Raw genomic sequence first — 20353 nt, forward strand, 5'->3', positions numbered from 1 at the left:
ATTATCCCAGATTATCCAGGATGGGACTTTTGTGATCACAATGGGGTGGGTTCAGAAGGAGTCAGATGGAGGAGCGTAGGAGAAAAGAAGAGGAAAACACAAGTGTTACAGGGAGGCACAGATTATAGAGGTGTGACCACAAGCTAAGGAATAAGGAAAGCTTCTAGAAACTGCATTGGGCAAGCAGTCTTCAGAAGGAACCAGCCCTGCTAGCATTTTTATTCCCAGAAGACTCAGTTTGGATTTCTAACCACAAGAAGTGTAAGAGAATACCTTCGTGTTGTATGAAGCTACTAATTTCATTGTAATTTGTTTTAGTGGCAATAGGATACTAATATAAAGCATAAGGGAAATTTTACAAGTGATAGAAATAGTCTATATCATGATAGTGCTGGTAGTTATTTGTGTAAATATATCAACCATCATTGAACTATTGACTTTTATGAATTATATAAAGCTGATTTTTAAAAATAATATTTTAAGTTCATTCCAGTCCCATTCTTTCACCTAAATTACCGCTTATGCCCTGTTTCTCATCCTCATCTACTCCTATTAATATATTAATGTCCTTTCAAATGCAACTAAATCCACAAAATTTTACAAGATGACCATAGCTGTTTCTATGCTCCAGTTGCACTCAAATTATATCCCCCACATAGTTCTTATTTCTGACTGTGAAATAAATATTTGTAATAATTCATCTTTTCTGGTAAATTGTAGGCTTCTTAAGACCTAACACCATGAAACTTTGCATTCTGAATGAAATCCAACATAGATCTTTGCAAGTACTATATATTCCATAAAAGTGTGCTGAAAAAATACATTAATTATTTATGCCTTTATTTAATCAACAAACATTTCCTGAGTCACTATATGCCTGGTTCAGTACTACATACTAGGCATTAAAGTGTCTTTTCTGATTATCACAAAGTTCCTTTTTTCCCCTCCATGGCTAGAGATTCAGTACATTTATTGTGCTAAGAGCTCCTATTTGTCCATAAAAGAGAGGAAGATAAACATGGTACAGACATCTCCTAAAGTGATTAAATAGCACTCAAACAGCCTTGTGCATCTGGGCTCCATTTGCTCTCTCAGGTGTAGAGAGATCCACACAGTTTGCATGACCTGTGATGTCAGTGTGTTACTGCCTACAGTCCTGATTCCTACTTTGTTAAACAGCGTGACAAGCCAGCTATTCAATTTCTTCTTCTCAACTCCAAAGGCACTACTTTGTACTTCCAATTATGTAATAGATTCTGCTGTGGTGGCAACTGCTGATATATTTTTTACCACATACAGCCAGACTTCATATCATGCAATCATATTAAATTACAATCTAGCAGTTCTGCGAAGGATTGACAAATAATCTGGTGAAAAACTATTATATTTTATGTTAAATTTTAAATCATGAGCTAATTAAGTTTCTGGGAGAAAAAAGATTCTTCCAGTATACACTGACTGAGTTGCATTTTGACACTGTTATGTACAATTTTCACCTCACAGAATTCCTTTGAACCAATTTTATCTTTACATAGCTCTGAACTAAACCATTGTGTTCGCTGGTCTCATAAAAGTTTGATATCTGATTCATCTACCACTGCTCATATTTGTACAGAAATGGTACTAAAAAACGGAAAATAGTGTTTCATGTTTTTATTCTATTACAGAAAAATCTCTAAAATGTCACCTATATGGAGCTGTAAATGATACTAATTTCTCTTTCCACAATTTAAGAGAGATATAGTTTTTTATAAAGTGTTTCCTCAATTCCTAAAGGATTTTAGCTATGCCCCTTTCACAAGTATTGACTTTTATCTCTTTAGGTTTCTATAAATGTTTCCAAAGTTTTCTTAACTCTGTAAAAAATAGTAGTCATTTATACTGTGACATTATTTTTTTAAAAGTATGTTTCAAACTAGTATCTGTCTTTCCACTTTAGGTTTTTATTCCCAATTTATTATGAATTTTTTTTCAAAAAATAAGGCAAATTTGCAAGATTTGGCAGTGAATACCTGCATACCATTAACTTTACTAAACTTTCGTGTGTACATATGTGTTTTTACATACATATCAATTTCTCCACCTATCTTATCTTGGACACATTTCAAGTAAATTGCAGATATTAATATATGTTCCCCTAAATACTTACTTAAGAATTCATAGAATTACTAGAGTTCAATATTCATTTACAATTTTTCTTTTGATATAATATTCATTATATTTACATATAATGAAATGGACTGATTTTAAGTGTACATTTACTGATTTTTGACATGGCCTATAGCTGTCAAGATATATATTAGCATCATCCTCAAGAACTTTTCTTATTCCTTCTTTCCAGTCAACAACCCCTCTACATCACTCTCAGAGTCAACCTTTAATTCTGATATTTTTCTACTTTGTATTTAGTAGCTATTTATCTATATTTTTGAGCCAAGAGATTTAATAAACTTTGATACAGAAACTGCAAAAGCAGAAGGATGGTCTAGCATTGTGGAGTAAAGACATCTGAAATCTGCTTTTCCATAAAAGCGATAAGAACACTAACAAAAACTGTCAAATTTAACTTTTTCAGAACTCCAAAAGTTACTAAATGCTTGAAACCATCTGAAAGGCATTTTTTCAAAGAAACAAACAAAGACAGCTGAATCTCAGCAAGTGGGCTTTGTGTTATTTTAACTTGCTGAAATCCCATTTCTCTTTCTCCAGCGTTTCAGAGGCTATGAAAACCAACACCCTTACAATGGCGGTAGCTGTGAAAGCCAACATTCTAGCACCCACTGGAGGAGGAAGGAAAGATTTGAAGCTCAACAAAAGCCTTACCCCCAAAGAATTGTCACTATTTAACCTGACTGATAGATTGTCACCTAGCTTCATTATTAAGTTTTGTCTTTATTTGAGCTGATTCTAGGAGCTCACTTTGTGGAAAAAGCCCTATCTTCAAGGTATTTGTGGTAAACAATCAGGGCCAATTGTTTAACACAGAAGCTGCCTGAGATGACATTACCAGTTGAGGCTAAAAAGAGGCTAACCAAAATCTTAAAAGAAAAAATGGGAGAATAAGATGTTATCTTCCTCGAACTCCAATATATTCCTAGAAGTCTAAAAGACCGTGTCTGTATGTGTGCGTATGTGTGTGTACGCAAGACATGAGAAGATCATAATCTTTCACTTCTGACTGACCTTGAGGCTCTCCTCAAGCAGTAAGTAAAGACTAAGCAGGGTTATAAACTGTGTGTAGGATTGAACACATACCCCAACATATACATGGAACTCCTAGGCAAAACTGGGTGATTTAATGGTTCAAGGCATTTAAGAAAATCTCTGCCCAATCATTAGCTAATAACTGAAATAACCAAACAGAGACTTCAGTGGCCTCACATGGCACAGAATACAGACTTCACAGAAGTAGTACAACAAATGAACAGAAGCAACAAGCAGCAGCAAACCCCAACATATTCTGGGGAGAGGTGATATTTGATCTTCAGAGTTGCCAAGTTATATTATTTAAATATTTAAAAATCAAGATTGTTTTGTTAGGTTTCTTTTTAAACTAAGATATTAGTTGTTATCCTCACAATAGACATTAAGAAAATAGCTTAAAAATATATAGTAAACAAAACAAGAGAATGAAAATGGTATACCAGAAAATAGCCACTTAACACAAAATAAGCAGTGAAAAAAAAAGAGAAAGAAAAATAATTAAGATATATAAAGCAAATATCAAAATGGCAGACATAAATGTTAAATTATCAGCAATTACATTAAGTTTAAATGGACTAAACATTCCAATTCAAAGGCAGAGATGATTGAGTAAATTTTAAAAAGTGATCCAACAATATACTATCATACAAGAGGCACACTTGAAATCTTAATGACACAAATCAATTGAAAGTAAAAAGATGTAAAAACAGATACTATTTAAATAGCATTCAGAACAGAGCTGGAGTGGCTATGGTATAATCACACAACATAGAAAGTAAAAAGGCACAATCTATCATGATGACATAAAAATTATAAAAATATATGTATGTAATTACAGAGCCCCAAAATACATGAAACAAAAGTGACAGAATTAAAGTTGAGAGAAAATTCCATAATTAAAGTTGGAGAATTCAATACCTAACTTTCAATAGTGTGTAAAACAATAAAACAGAAAGTTAATGAAGAAATACAATATTTGAACAACATTTTAAACTAATTGGACTCAACTGAAATCTATAGAACACTCTACCCAACATTAAGAGAGAACATATTCTTCTCCAGTGGATATGAAATAGTCTTCAAAATTCATTAAGAACATTTATTAAGTCTGAAAGTAACTTTGAATATGCTCGAAATAACTGAAAACATATAAAATATCTATCTACTCTGGTCATGTGGACTGAAATTAGGAATCAATAACGAAACAAATCGGGGAAATTCACAAATTACTTAAATTAAATAAATCCTAAATAACAAATGGCTGTAAGAGACAATAATAAGAGAAATTATAAATATTAATACTTTGAGATGAATGAAAATAAAAACAAAACATAGCCAAAATATCTGGAACGCAGCCAGTGCTTCAAGAGTTTATGTCTGCAAACACATGTACTAAAAAAGAAAATGATTCTAAATTAAAAACCTAACTTTTCATCTTAAGAATATAAAAATAAAAAAGCAAACTAAACACAAACCAAGTAGAAGGAAGGCAATTATAAAAACTAGAGGAGGACAAAACGAAATAAAGAAGAGAAAAATGATAGAGAAAATAAAATCAAGTGGTTTCTTTGACAACAGCAGTAAAATTGGCAGATCTTTAACTATAGTGACAAGAAAAAAATTGACTCAAATTATTAAAATAAAAATGTAAAAGGGGAAATCACTACCAAGCTTATAGAAATAAAAAAGATAAAAGAACGATGAAAAAATTATATGCCAAAAAATCTAGTTAAGTAGATGAAATTAAATTCCTACAAAGACACAAAGTACCAAAACTTTTCCAAGAAGAATTATTATGAAATCAACCACTTGAGTAGTTATAAATTTTCTAGAATTAAAAAAATAAACTTCCTGCAAAGAAAAGTCTAACCTAGATGTCTTCATTGGGGAATTCTTCCAAATGTTTAAAGAAGAGTTAACCACAATCTTTCATAAACTCTTTAAAAACATGTAAGAAGAGGGACTACTTCCCAACTCATTCTCTGTGGCCAGTACTACTTTGATATCAAAACCAGGAAAAAAATCCCTAGAAAAAAAACCCACAAAAACAAAACTATAGGTCATATCTCTTATGAACATAGACAAAAAATCCTCAACAAAATATTTGAAAACTAAATCCAGTAGCATTTTAAAAGGCTAATGCACCAGAACTGAATATGATTTATCTTAAGACTGTGAGCTTGATATATTATATAACAATTAATCATTGTAATATATCACATTAATAGAATGAGGCAAAAACTACATGATCATCTTAATAGGAATAAAAAAATCATTTGGCAAACTCCAACAACCTTTTATGTTAAAAATGACAAACTAGAAATGTAAGGAAACATCTTCAATCTGATAAAAAGTATCAATGGTAATCCATAAGTGTCAACACATTTAATAGTGAAAAATGGAATTCTTCCTCCCTAAGATCAGGAAAAACAAAGATATATATCATTCATACACAACATTGTAATGCAGGTTTTAGCCAGAGATATTAGGCAAGAAAAATAAATAAAAGTTATTCAGCTGGAAAGAAAGAAGTCAAACTGTATCTATTCACAGGTGACATGACCTTGTATATAGAAATCCCAAGGAATCAAAAAAATACAATTAGAACAAAGAAAGAAGTTCAATAGGTTTTTGGGATACAAGATTAATATCAAAAGTCATTTGTATTTCTATACACTAGCAATGATAAATACAAAAATGAAATTAAGAAAATGATTTATTTTAAAATAGTATCATCAAAAAGATTAAAATATTTAGGAATAAATTAACAAAAGAAGTTCAAGACTGATACACTGGAAAATGACAAGACAGAATGGAAAAAATTTAAAAAGACCTAAATAAAAGGCAAGATAGTCCCTCTTCATGAGTTAGAAGACTTAATACTGTAAAGATTGCAATATTCCCCAGACTGATTCAGAAATTCAATGCATTCCCTTTAAAAATCCTACAACCAGTGTTTGCTTAAATTGACAACTTGATCCTAAAAATCATACAGAAATTTAAGAGAACCTAAATAATGAAAACAATATTAAAAACAAGTATTGGAGAATTCATATTTTCCATTTTTAGCAACAATGCCAACATGGCATTGGAACTCCGCAAAATCAAAACAGATGTTTATTTCTGAAATGTAAAACATACTTTTTACATTAATGTAACTGTGTGAGTTTTTCCACACATTAATATATGTTTTTTGAATTACATATAAATTCTTACATGAAATGTTTAGTTTACATTAAAATTTGGGATTGACAAGGTGGGCTTGACAGTTAGCTCCAGGCAGCTTTGTCACCCCCTCAGGGGCTGATTAGGGAGTTCTGGCCACTGTGTATTCTACAGACCAGCCCATTGAATCAACAGAGGGCTTCTGGTAAACAAAGATCAAGCATTTAAACATCTGCTTCTGCCACAGCCAGCTCTTACCTGCTACCTCCTGACCTGGAGGTTAAGGTGCACAAAACAGTGCACAGCACTGCTAACAAAAGTGCCCAGCACTGGGTAACAAGTTAAGCTTCCTGAGACTTCTACCACCTCAGCCCTGCAGGAAGTAATGAACCTGCTCATATGCCCAACACATCACTACTACAACCAGGAATTGAGAAAGTCACCACAAAAGGCATATTTATAACCAAGAAACTCAAACAGACTCTTTGCCACTGAAAGCAGAAAGAACCAAAGCCAAATGACCACACAGAATATACATTATTGTCACATCCTCAAGTGGAGAAAATCCCATTCAAACAAAATTAAATTCAAAAATAAAAACACAAAATAGTTCATACAGATAAGAAGGAACCAGAGAAGCAAGTCCGACAGTATGAAAAAGACAGCAATAGATCCTAACCAATATGAAACCTTTGAAGATGAAATCACAGATGAAGACTTTAAAATATTGATTTTAAAGAAACACAATGAAATCCAAAAAAAAAAAAAAAAAAACAAGGATGCCCACTTTTGCTACTATTCTTTATCATAGTACTGGAAGTCCTAGAAAGAGCAATAAGACAAGAGAAAGAAATAAAGTTCATCTATATTGGAAAAAAGTAAGTTAAATTATCTTTGTTTGATGATATGATCTTATACCTAGAAAACTCTAAAGACGCCTAGATTTGATAAATGAATTCAGTACAGTTTCATGATACAAAATCAATGCACAAAATTCAGTAGCATTTCTATATACCAATAATGACCAAGCTGAGAACCAAATTGAAAACTCAATGCCATTTACAATAGCTACAAAAAAATACTTAGTAATATATATAACCAAAGAGGTGGAATATATCTACAAGGAAAACTATGAAACACTGATGAAAGAAATCATAAATGACACAAACAAATGGAAAAACATCCCATGCTCATAAATTGGAAAAGTCAATATTTATTATAAAATGCACACTGCCAAAAGCAATCTACAGATTCAATGCAATTCCTATCAAAATACCAACATCATTTTCCATAGATTTAGAAAAAAAAGAATCCTAAAATTCATATGGAACCATAAAAGAGCCTGAATAGCCAAAGCAATCTTAAGCAAAAAGAACAAATCTGAAAGCATCACATTACCCAACTTTAAATTATACTTCAAGGCTATAGCAACAAAACAGGAAGATACTGGTATAAAATTAGACACACAGATCAATGGAAAAGAATAGAGAACCCAGAAATAAAGCCACATTACATACAGCTAATTGATCTTTGACAAAGTTGACAAAGTTATACACACGGTAAAGATACCCTATTCAATAAATGGTGCTGAGAAATTTGGATTGCTATATACAGAAGAATGAAACTGGACCCCTACCTCTCACCATATACAAAAATTAAGTCAAGATGGACTAAACACTTAAGTGTAAGACCTGAAACTATAAATATTCCAAAGGAAAGCCTTGGGAAAAGTCTTCTGGACATTGACCTAACCAAAGAATTTATAACGAAGTCCTCAAAAGCAAATTCAATAAAAACAAAAATGTATAAATGAGATTAATTAAACTAAAAAGCTTCTGTGCAGGAAATGAAATAATAAATAGAACAAACAGGCAACCTACACATAGGAGAAAGTATTCAGAAACTATGCATGCAACAAAGGACTAATATCAAGAATGAATAAGGAACTCAAACAACTGAACAAGAAAAAACAAATAAGCTAACTAAAATATGGGCAAATGACATGAAAAGACATTTTTCAAGAGAAGATATACCAATAGTTAATTCACATATGAAAAAATGTTCAACATTATTAATCATCAGGAAAATGAAAATTAAAATCACACTGAGGCACCATCTTACACCAGTCAAAATAGCTATTACTAAAAAGTCAAAAAACAATAGATGTTGGCAAGGATGTAGTGAAAAGGCAACACTTATTTCCCGTTGGTGGGAATGTAAATTAGTACAACTTCTATGGAAAACAGTATGGAAATTTCTCAAAAAACTAAAACTGGAATCATAATTTGATCTAGCAACCCCACTCTTAGGTATACAACTAAAGGAAAATAAATCATTATATCAAAAAGATATCAGTACTGGTATATTTATCACAAAACAATTCACAATAGCAAAGATATGCAATCAATGCAAGTTTCTATCAGTGGATGGTTGGATTAAAAAATGTAGTGACTGTGTGTGACTGTGTGTATATATATGTGTGTGTGTGTGTATATAAGGTATCTATGTATATATACATATAAAATGTGTTTGTGTGTATGTGTGTGTGTATATATATACATATATATATATAATGGAATACTTCTCTGCCATAAGAAAGAATGAAATTGTCTTTTGAAGTAACATACATGGTACTATAGACCATTTTACTCAGTGAAATAACTCAGAAACAGTAAGTCAAATCTGCATGTTTGCCCTGTAAGAGAGAGTTAAATAATGTGTACACATGGACATAAAGAGTGATATAATAGACATTGGAGACCCAGAAGGGTCAGAGGGTGGGATGATGGGAGATGGGTAAGGTATGAAAAATCACTCAGTGGGTACAATTTACACTATTCAGGTGATGGTTACACTATAAGTTAACTATAAGTGCATGTTACAAAACTGCACTTGTGCCTCACGCTTGGAGCTCTGACTTGGGGGGATGGGCAGTACATGGGCAACGTATGTAACCTGAACTTTTGTACCCCCATAATAAGCTGAAATAAAAAAAAATAAAAATAAAAAAAATAAAAAGAAACAAAAAATTATAAAATTTGGAATTGAAAAAGGACCTGCCCACTTGCCTTCCACTTTTTCTTTAGTGTTGGCTAGCCACAATTACTAAATATTCCTACCTAAATTTAATATGAGATCCTGGAAGATAGATAAATGTAATTTAATGCTATATAACTCTTTAAAATATCTCTCTGAATATTTAAAGATAATAATGACTTACAACCACATAGGGTTTTAACATTTACAAATAGTATTTTGCCAGGTAATTTAAAAATGTGTTCAATAATAAAATGATATGTTAACATACATTAAGCCAATACCTAATAATTATGTATTTTATAAATGGTATCCTTATTGTTTTGTTTCAATGATAAGCTTCGTTGTCCATAAAATTATTTGAAATTTATAAGCAATACCTTCAAAGACTGACATTTCTGTTTTAAGGAAGTCTTACATTAATGAACACTGACAGAATTAGAATTCTGGAGCTAACAGAGATATTGACATTGTCTAGCCAAAGCTCTCATTTTCAGTGACTAAGGTCACAGCACACATTTCAGCCCAATGTTCTTTGCTTTGTGTAATGAACACACATATACACACACACAATTAATAATTAACTCTGCAGGAATAAAGTATAAATGAAGTACACATTTTCACAAAGGTTTCCCTTCTCTGTCTCTCTTTCTCTCTTCCAGGCTACTGCCTCTCTCTCTCTTTCTCCCAACTTCATTTTTATATGATTTACTCTTCTCATTTCTTGACAGTGATTTTAAATGCTAAGTCAGCTAATGGTCAAAAACATTATGTATTATTTAAGAGAAGATGTGTGCAGAACACATTTCTGTAGATATTAGCCTCCAGGTAGACTCCTTTGAAAATTTCACTTAGTGGTTAAAGTTTAGACAATATTTTCTTAGATACAACAGTATTCCTTAACCTATCCCACATATACAGTTAACTGCTAGTACACAGTTTGTGTTCTACTGTCATTAGCTATTATTTGAGAATTCACACTGAGCCAAGCTTTATTTCCTATAAGGTTGTAAGCATGTCAATGAAATTAGATGTTGTGACTGACTAACTTGGTGGCATTCCCCACCCCCCAACAAAAGTAATCACTGCCTCTAAGAGTAAATCAAACTTTGTCCAAATTCGATTTGACCATGCAGATTTTATAACTCACTTGAACTATTTTGCTACTGTCAAAGAATCTGTCAGCTACTGCTGTAAATTTTGCATTTGTCATCTTTTGAACTATGAATAAAAACATAATAATAAAAGAATATGACTAACAAGTTAACAGCTTTTGAATCAGTGTTTCCCATATCAGTGGTAGTTCAGCAGATTCTCTGTGAATTTTACCTGGGGTAGCTAAATTAGGAATATGTCTTTTGAAGTTAAAGATAAAAGTTATCATTTCCTATATAGGTATAGATAAGAGGACAAATTACAAGATACCAGTAGAGTTGAGAATGACACAGGACCTCAAGGCATTTTGTCAAAAAAAAAAAATAGGTAGAACAACATATTCAATAACTAATATAGACATCATTTTTTCTTCACATTCTTCTAAAGGTTCACACCTACTAAGAAAAATACTTCAGTATTATCTGAATCAGCTATGAAACAATTTTATTTTGATTCAGTCATTTAATGGAATCTGACCTTGGAGGAAGGGTAGGGAGTTAGATAAGAGACATAAGAAGAGGTATAGGTTAAAAATAGGGTATATCAGTATACATATATACACACACATACATATGTGTACATATTAATATATGGAGACTTATATCTCTATTGGTTCTGTTTCTCATATATAATCTATGAATAGAGAGGGAGAGAGGAGGAGAGATAGGGTTACATATCCCTCCTATTTATTCTGTTTCATATATATATCGAGAGAGAGAGGTGTATTCTAAGAATTGGCTGACATGACAAGTTCCAATAGAGACCCAGGAGAGCTAATGTCGAGCTCCAGTCTGACTCTGAAAGCCTGAGAATTAGGGGAGCTGATAGCACAAGTTCCAGTGTGAAGGCAGGAATGCTCAAAACCGGGTGGGGCAAAGGCAATATATATAACCTAAACATTTGTACCCCTGTAATATGCTGAAATAAAAAAATAAAAAATAAAAAAACGAAAAAAGCCCATGTTTCAGTTCAAGTCTGAAGGCTGGAAAAGACTAATGTTCTAGCTCGTATAATCAGGCGGACGAGGTCTCTCTTACTCAGCCTTTTTGTTCTATTCAGGTGTTCAGCTGATTGGATGAGGGCCATATAATACTTTAGGAAGGACTATCTGCTTTGTTCAGTCTACCAATTCAAATGTTAATCTCCTCCAGAAACTCTCACAGGCAACACCCAGAATAACATTTGGCCAAATGTCCAATCATCCCATGGCTCAATTATCCATCACTTGGAGGAAAGAGGAGTTGATAATTAAAATATTTAATCACAATATTTTTATGAAAAATAGGCAAACGAAAAATCTGATTTTACACAATGGAGGTATTGCCACCCAACCAGGCTCATTTGCCCGCTGCACAGAGCAGAGCCAATGTACTGAAACAATCAAGGCTGCAATGGTGAAACAGTTTTATTCCGCATAGCGCTACTCGAGGGGATGGGAGACAGTTTCTTTAATCTGATTCCCTGAGAGTTTGGGAGAAAGGGTTTTTAAGGATAGTTTGTCAGGGAAGGGATTAGGCAATTAGTTTTGCTAATCAGGGCAAAATTATAGGGGTGTAGGAATCATCTTCTTGTGTTGTTTCAGTCCCTAGGGTGACGATTCCAGCTGATTTCTTGGTATGGGCTGCTGGTGTGGGTGGGTCAATCAATCCTGGGGGCCTGGAAGATATCTTAAAAACTACCTTCAGGTTTCAAAAAGGTGATGTTATCTATGGAAAAAGTTAAGAATCTCTATGACCTCCAGCTGCATGGCTCTGGAGTGGCAGTTACAGAGAAGCAAACGGGGACAGCAGCTAACTATCATCATTATTTTTAGCTAGATCTTTGCCATAGTTCTCTCCTTGTACCCCATTATTGATTTGTGTCAAGGGCTGTTTCAGAGGGCTGTCTTTAGTCATCCTATGTTTACTCCTATTATGAATATATTACTCTGTTGCAGCTGATACACACATATATACACATATATACATATATTCATATATATGAATGATGGTATTATCTACTAATTTGTGAATGCCTTAAAGCAGAGCCTGTATCTTCTTGAGTAGTGAGCACGGAGTCTTGAATTTGTTATGCATTTAATAAATGTTTTTTTAGTGAATTAGCAGATGACCAATATTATCTGCAATTTGATTTAATAACTCACATTATATATAATTTTAGAGTTGTCACAGCACTTTGACATGCTTTATCTTGCTTGAACATTATGATTCTGAAGGAAACTAAAATATTTCACACTAAAATATACTTCTTTGACATATTTTCAGATGGCTAGTGAGAAGGGCTGGGAATATAAGAGTAACTGAAAAGCTGTCCTTTGTGGGGGGATTTGGATCTGTAGAAAAAATCTGCATTGATGCAGCCATGCTTTTTCTGAGGTCCTCTCCTGTCCTGATTTAGATTAACTGAGAGTCTGACACTTTTAAGGGCTGAAATATTTACCACCTATTTTCTCTGAGGGCTGCTACCTGTGAGGCTGCTACAAAACAAGAAGACCACCTTGCTAGCCAGGACTCCACTGCTCTCCCTCCCATAACCTTTCCTGATCTTATAACCTGTTTTGTCACACTCCAAGCCCCCGTTCTTTCTGTAACCTCAGATGGTGTAGGGCAAAGGGAAAACTTCCCATTGTCCTCTCTCTGTAGGTTCACTGAAAATCACTGACAAAAGACAGATTAATAGGAGAAAAGGCATACAAATTTATTTGATCATAGTTTTATGAAACATAGAGGCTTCAGAATGAAGACACAAAGGAAGGGAAATTGTCCATTTTTATGCTTAAGTTGAAATAAATGTGGACAGCTATATAGAAATATGATTGGACAAAATGGGCATGATCTAATGTTAATAGCCTGAGTGGGGAAACTCAGCAAAAATTGTCTGTATAGATTCTTCAAGGTGCGGGTTTCTGAGCCCCAGTAGTGGTATAAGAGTGTCAACCATTTTGCTTTTCTCTGAGATCTTTTTAAGACTCCCATGCACATTAATAAATTTGTATACCATTTTTCCTATTAATCTGCCTTTTTTCAGTTGGTTTTCAGTGAACATAGAGGGCAAAGGGAAAATTTTCCTTTGGCCTCTATAATCCCAATTCAATAAATGAAAAAATAAAGCTCAGAGATCGTATTGACACATAGCAAGAAGTCAGCAGAACAAGCGCCTGAAACCAGAACTCCTGAACCCACATCTGTATAGCACAGCAAGTATAAGGAAATGATTAGCAAATAATGAGAGGAAAAAAATATTAGCATAAACGGAATACCATTTAGGAGTTAATATAATTATAGACGCTCTTTAAGACTATAAAATAAATTTTCTTTGTGTTGAACAGGTATTACCTTGTTTAATACTTCCAATAACCCTCTGAGATAGGGATTATTATTACTGCTTTACTGATGAGGAAACGGAAGTGTTCACAAGTTCTACAACCTGCAAAAGATGATACACTTAAAGCCATTTGATTAGAGCCAGGATTTCCACCAAAGTCTAAATAATTCCCAAAGTCTGCTCTACTAATCACTGTAAAATATCATTACTTGTTCTTTGAAACACCCCCATAAAGTATGTGCAATTATGATATTTTATAGCTAAAGAAATAGAATCTCAGAGAGCTTAAATTACTTGTTTAGTCTACATAATTAGCAGAACACAGATTTTAAATCTGCTCTATTTTTCCTCTGGCCCAGCTTTCAAGCATGTCAGGCCCTTCATTGTATAAAATAGGCACAATCCCTGCACTGGTAAACATGTACTTTAACAAATAGCAAAAGTTACAGAACTACAGTTATTGGACTCTGTATTTATTTCTGATTTAGAGCTATTAAAGAAATCAAAAACTCTCTCCACATTGCATTTTAACCCTGATTAAAGATGAGATGAATCCAACTTGTATCGATATAGAAAATATAAAGGTAATAGTTAGGAAGGAGATTGAACAAGAGGTACCAGTACAGCAAATGAAAAGAAGGATCTGTACGACAATTAATATAGAGACTTCATCTGCCATATTAGGCAAATGTTTCCACCAATTCCTCAAAGAAAATATTGTTACAATCACACTGATATATTACTAGAAATTTTAATTGAGAAATGGACAGATTGAGTTAGATACATAGACATAGAAATACAGGTATATGTCATTTATGGGCACTTGAGATGCTATTTGGCATTTCTTTGTGTAGCATTGTTTTTGTTCCTCAACTAACCCTTTTCTATGTTATTATAATAACCCTAACTTAGAGAACCCTGCTCTGGGGTTCCAAAGAACTACTTTGATAGAATAGAACTACATTAACATTTGAACACAAGGATTTGGTTAGCCAAGTAAGCCTACACACTAACTGTTTTTGTTCTAGACTTTCACATCATAAGGTGTGAAATAGATTAAAATGATCCACAACCTTAAAGAATTTACAGTGTGCTGAAAAATAAAACACGACATTTTATAAAATATCCAAAGTAGAAGATTTTAAAAAGTCTAGTGTGGGAAAGAAAACTCTTAGCTTAGTTCGAACCCATTGACCTTGAGAATGCCCAGATTGAGATGCTCATCAAACAGTTCAAGACAGAAGATATCTCAGGAAACAAGTGTGGTGTGGGCTAAAAACAAAGATTTGGAAGTTTGGTACTTCAAAGTAATTTTTCAAGTTTTAAGAATGAATGTAATTAAGTCAAGGAATAAAAAAAAATGATGGAAAAATTGAGAATATTGGAATGTTCCTATCATTGACATTGGGAGAAAGAGAACAGGGACAAAGGAGCAATTCTAAGAGAAGAAACAGAAGTCCCATGGATGTCTTAGAAGACCCAGGAAAGGAGAACTGGTCAACATTGAAATATGCTGGAGAAAGGCTAGAAGAAGCCACCGTGACCTCTGGAAAAATGGGATTTGATTAATAGGAATTTTTGGTAGCCTTTCTCAAAGCAACTCCACTATTGCATGGGACATAAAACAAGCAAGAAGTTAAACAGAAAATAGCTGAAGAGGATTAGACATTGGTATTGCCTTTCAAACTTTAATGTGCATATATGATCATCTCTTTAAAATGCAGATTTTGACTAAGTCTGGAAGGAGGACTGCCATTCTGCATTTTTAAAAGCTGCTAGGTATAACACTGTAATTGGTTCACAGACCACACTTAATGCAGCAAGACTGTAAAGTGCTTAAATTAATTTAGTAGCAAATAAATAAAACAGGAGAGTTAACTTAGAATTCAAGTGATTTGAGGGATAAGAAAAGGATAAGATACATTGAGCTCAGTTGAAGAAGGTCATGGTAATAGGAACTAAAAATGAGGTAGAAATGCACTTTTAGTAAATCTTCCTCTTTTACTGAGAAACTATATTCAATTATTACATATTTTTACAGGCCCAGGTTAGAAAATAATTAACCAAAAATATGGGTCACAGTATTGCACTGGTTGACAATAGGTTAGGCTTGTTCCATCCTGATATAGATGGATCATGGTAGATGATTAGCTTTGACAGATGTTTTGATTTGGCAAGCAGGACTCTGAGAAGCATTTGGGGCTTCTAGAAAAGCAAAAGCACTATGTTTGCATATATATACACATATATATGTATATATATATATATGTGTGTGTGTGTGTATACATATATATGCTTTCCCCAAAGCTTAGATTTTAGTTTTTTCCTACATTTGAAGATGTTCTTATTTTACCTTTTATAAGAAGCATATCTAGTTTCTAAAATAATAAGAGAAAAAGATATAAACAGAGCCAAATCGAAGTAATTTATATTACGTACATAATAATTTTGAAATTTGAAAAAAGTTTTCAGCACTTTTACTTCCCACTAATCACACAAATATAATGTAACAGATCTTAATTAGCAATTTGTTAGAAACCATGCTGTGTTTCATAGCGTACTGTTTCCACAGTTGGAGGTACTTTTGAGTGGAGAACTAAATCTGTAACAAGAGAATAACATTCTTTTCTAGTTCTGACAATCAAACACAAAAGTGATAAAAGATTTACATCAATATAATGTTCAGTTAAACAGAGGATATATAAGTGGTTTCAAAGATAATATGAAATCAAACATGCTTTTGTGTATTTGTAAACACCTGGAAATCAACAAAAACATTTGAAGAATTAATGTTAAATTAATTGTTTCCCTGATGGGAAAAATCCACATAAATAAATTGGCAAAGCCAATATTTATAAACATTGACTGCACATGTTTCCGGATTAACTGGATAAAGTAGCAACATGTATTCAAGTTCTTTATGAACCCATCCTGAAAGAGAAGCATGCATCAGGACTATAAACTAGGAAGTAATATACATATACTTATCAGGAATATGAATTAATTTTTGTTAGACACAGTACAGATGGGTCCAGATAGAAGGAAGACAGCAAGGCTAGACTTATATTCTCCCTCCCAGAGAAAGCAGAATTACAGGGAGGAATCAGAGATTGTGGCCTTGTGAAAAAGGGAGAAAACAGTAGGCTAGGCACAAATATGGAAATGACAAACACTATTCTGCAGTGAGAATCAGTAGTTTTTCAAAGCAGCTTTTCTGGGTGCCACAGAGCAAGAACTGCCACAACAAACTGAAAGCTGGCAGGTGGCATGCCAATCTCCTGGAGGCCAATTTACATGTAACAGTCCTTCCACTAATAAAAAGAGAGAAGGGGGTTTTGACAATAACTCAATAAACAAGTGCAAAGAACATGAAGATGCTCTACCTAAAAATATGTCACTAACAAACATGTGAAGGTTGCATTTGCATCATATGCCAATTATTAATCAAATACGTGAAAGCAACTCTACATGCAATCTAATCAATTAAACCTTCTAAAAAACTTCAAGCAAAACATTATAATTTTCCCTATTTCACAGATGAAGAAACTGAGTCTAAGTGAGATTAATTTGCATGAGGACAGGTTTCCAGAAATTAACACATTTGGGATTTGAATGTAAAAACTTTGATTCTCAAATTCAATGTTTAACATGTACTATATCACTAGTAACAAATGTTATGCAAAATCAAGCAATAAGATGACTGTCATCTTGAAAATTGATAGTACTTAAAATGAATGATGATGTTGGTTGTTAGAAGAGGTATTAACATGAACACTCCGTGCTAATGGGAACATAAGTTGCTATAACTTTTATGAGTAATGTTTTTAAAAATAATTATCAATAGTCAAAGAATCCCTTTGAGTCAACAACTCTATTTTTAAAGATTTATTCAAAATAAATAAGAATGGATAAACTTTAAGATATAATTAAAAGATTATTTATAAAAACATTCTTTACAATAGCAAATAAACACAAATTGAAGGTCTGAAGATATTGGTAAAATAAATTATAGTACATCGAGGAAAACATCATATAAATTTAAAAGATAGATGAAACATTGTAAATGGGGGAGGGGAAGAGTGCAGTTTCAAGATAATAGAAGGCAAATATCTCTATATCATAAACATTTTAAGAAACAAAAACAGAAAAAACAAACGCACTTATGAATTCATGTGGTTAAAGAATTATTGTAGCTACTTCTTTATTTTTGATTGAGGAAGAGTATAATTCATATTGGTGGGGAAATTTAAGTCAATTTCCCTTTCAGAGAATCCAAAAAAGTAGAAGGTTAAACTGGAATTCTAGGTTCTTTTTTCTAAAGCACTGAACTTGGATCTGAAATTTGGATCCAAGTAGTCTTAAAAACTGAGCTTTTAAACACTACATATTTTTAATTACAGAATGCACTGTACTGTTCTAAGTACTCTACAAATAGTAACTCATTTAGTCTGATGTTCTTGACAAACATGTGAAATAGGAATGCTACTATATACCTTTATATAGTTGTAAAGTAGCAGGCACAGGGAGATTAAACAACATGTCCAAGGTGAGGTTGAACTCTGATCGTTTTCTTTGCCCCAAAAATTCCTTTCTCAGGGGGCCTGGTGAGTCACACCTACACATGATAAAATCTCAGTAAACAGGTTTTTATGATGTAGTTTACTTCCCAACCTGAATTCTGTATAGCATCACATAAAAGATAGAAGGCCCTTATCTTAACTCAAGCATTCCTTTCCACTGATTCCTAATCTTTTAGACAAAGCCTAACTCTTTCAGCCAATTGTCAATTTAAGAATCCCTAAATCCACCTATGACTTATAAGCCCCAGGTTTGAGTGGTCCTGCCTTAATCCCTAAACCCACCTGTGACTTGTACACGCCTGCTTTGAGATGTCCCACCTTTTTGTACCAAACCAATGTATGCCTTCCATGTACTGATTTATGACTTTACCTGTAATTCCTGTCTCCTCAAAATGTATAAACCCAAACTGCAACCCAGCCACAGTGAATCCACTTGCTCAAGACTTCTTGGGCGAGGCTCCAGGCCATGGTCCTCAAATTTGGCTCAGAATAAACTTCCTTAAATTATTTTACAGAGTTTGTCTTCTTTTCCATTGACAAAGGTCACAGATCTAGGAAGAGGTGAGCCAGGCTTTCAACTCAAAAAATCTGGACACCAGAACAAACTTTAATGACGGGTATTAAGATGCCTCTGTATTTTTTTCTTCTCTCCACGTTCCTCTGTGGTGTCCATGGCTTCATCCCATCACTCTTCCTCTGTATAACCTAAAACTTCTGATTTTTATTGGTTTGTATTTTTATTATTTACATATGTCCCTGATGTATAATATTTTTTTCATTCCACCTTCATGGGAGAGTTGTGTAGCTTAATTGGCATTACAAAGATTTTTAAACTCACTAGTTTTGTCAAGTTGCCCCATTCATATCTTCACTAAAATTTATCCTCTAAATTGGCATATTAGGATCATGTTTCCTGAAATCATACATTTCTCTGTTGCCTTCATGTTTTAAGAAGAGTTTAGCTTGTTGTAAAATTCTTGAATTATACTTTACTTTCCAGATGACTTTGAAACAATGCTTTTTCATTTTCTGATTTTCATATTGTAGCCTGATTCTGAGCCCAGCTTTATTTATTCCTACTCATAGGCAAATTGAATTTTTACTCTAGGTGCCATAGGATTTTATTTTTTTGAATAAACTTCTTCTAATTGACCTGCATTACTTTTATCTTAAACAGTAGTTGTGGCTTTAGTGTGCATATTCAAGTTTTCCTTTATGTTATATAAGTTTTCTTGAATTGTCTCTTTGAAAAACCTTTTCTTTGTTTGTTTCTGTTTTCATGGATCCTATTCCACTTGTATTGTTTTCTTTATGAGGCTCGGCAATAATGCATATATTGGATCATCTTTTTATATCATACATATTATTTTCTTTCAAAATATTTTCCACTCATTTTCTTTTACATTTCACTTTGCTCAATTTTCTTATTTCTCTATTTTATGTTCACATTGTTATGAATGTATATTTTCCTTTAGCTACTTCCATTGTAAAACTTATTTTTAGGATGATGTTATTTTTCTCCTTTACACATCTATGAATTCTGCCACATAACTTTTCATTTCTTCCCGCTTTTTCACTTTTCCTTGAGTCTCATTATGCTATCTTTCTTCACAGAGATAATATTTATTTCAATTTATTTGATGTAATGGCAAAGCATATATTAAAATTTCACCTGTTTTATGTTATAATCTCGTTAGCATGTTTCTTGTATATTCAAAAAATATCTTTCATATGTTAAGCCCATTTTCACATTTTATTTTTAGTATATTCTGTTAGGACGCATTATATTTATCTTTTTATTTCTTTTTTTTTAGTCAGAAGACTTTCTAGATAAGCTCTTTGCAAGATTTTAGTGTTTAGTGTATAGAAGAAAGTGGAATGTGAGTTAG

The sequence above is a fragment of the Lemur catta genome, chromosome 1 (assembly GCF_020740605.2).
Source record: "Lemur catta isolate mLemCat1 chromosome 1, mLemCat1.pri, whole genome shotgun sequence".
Taxonomy (NCBI): Eukaryota; Metazoa; Chordata; class Mammalia; order Primates; family Lemuridae; genus Lemur; species Lemur catta.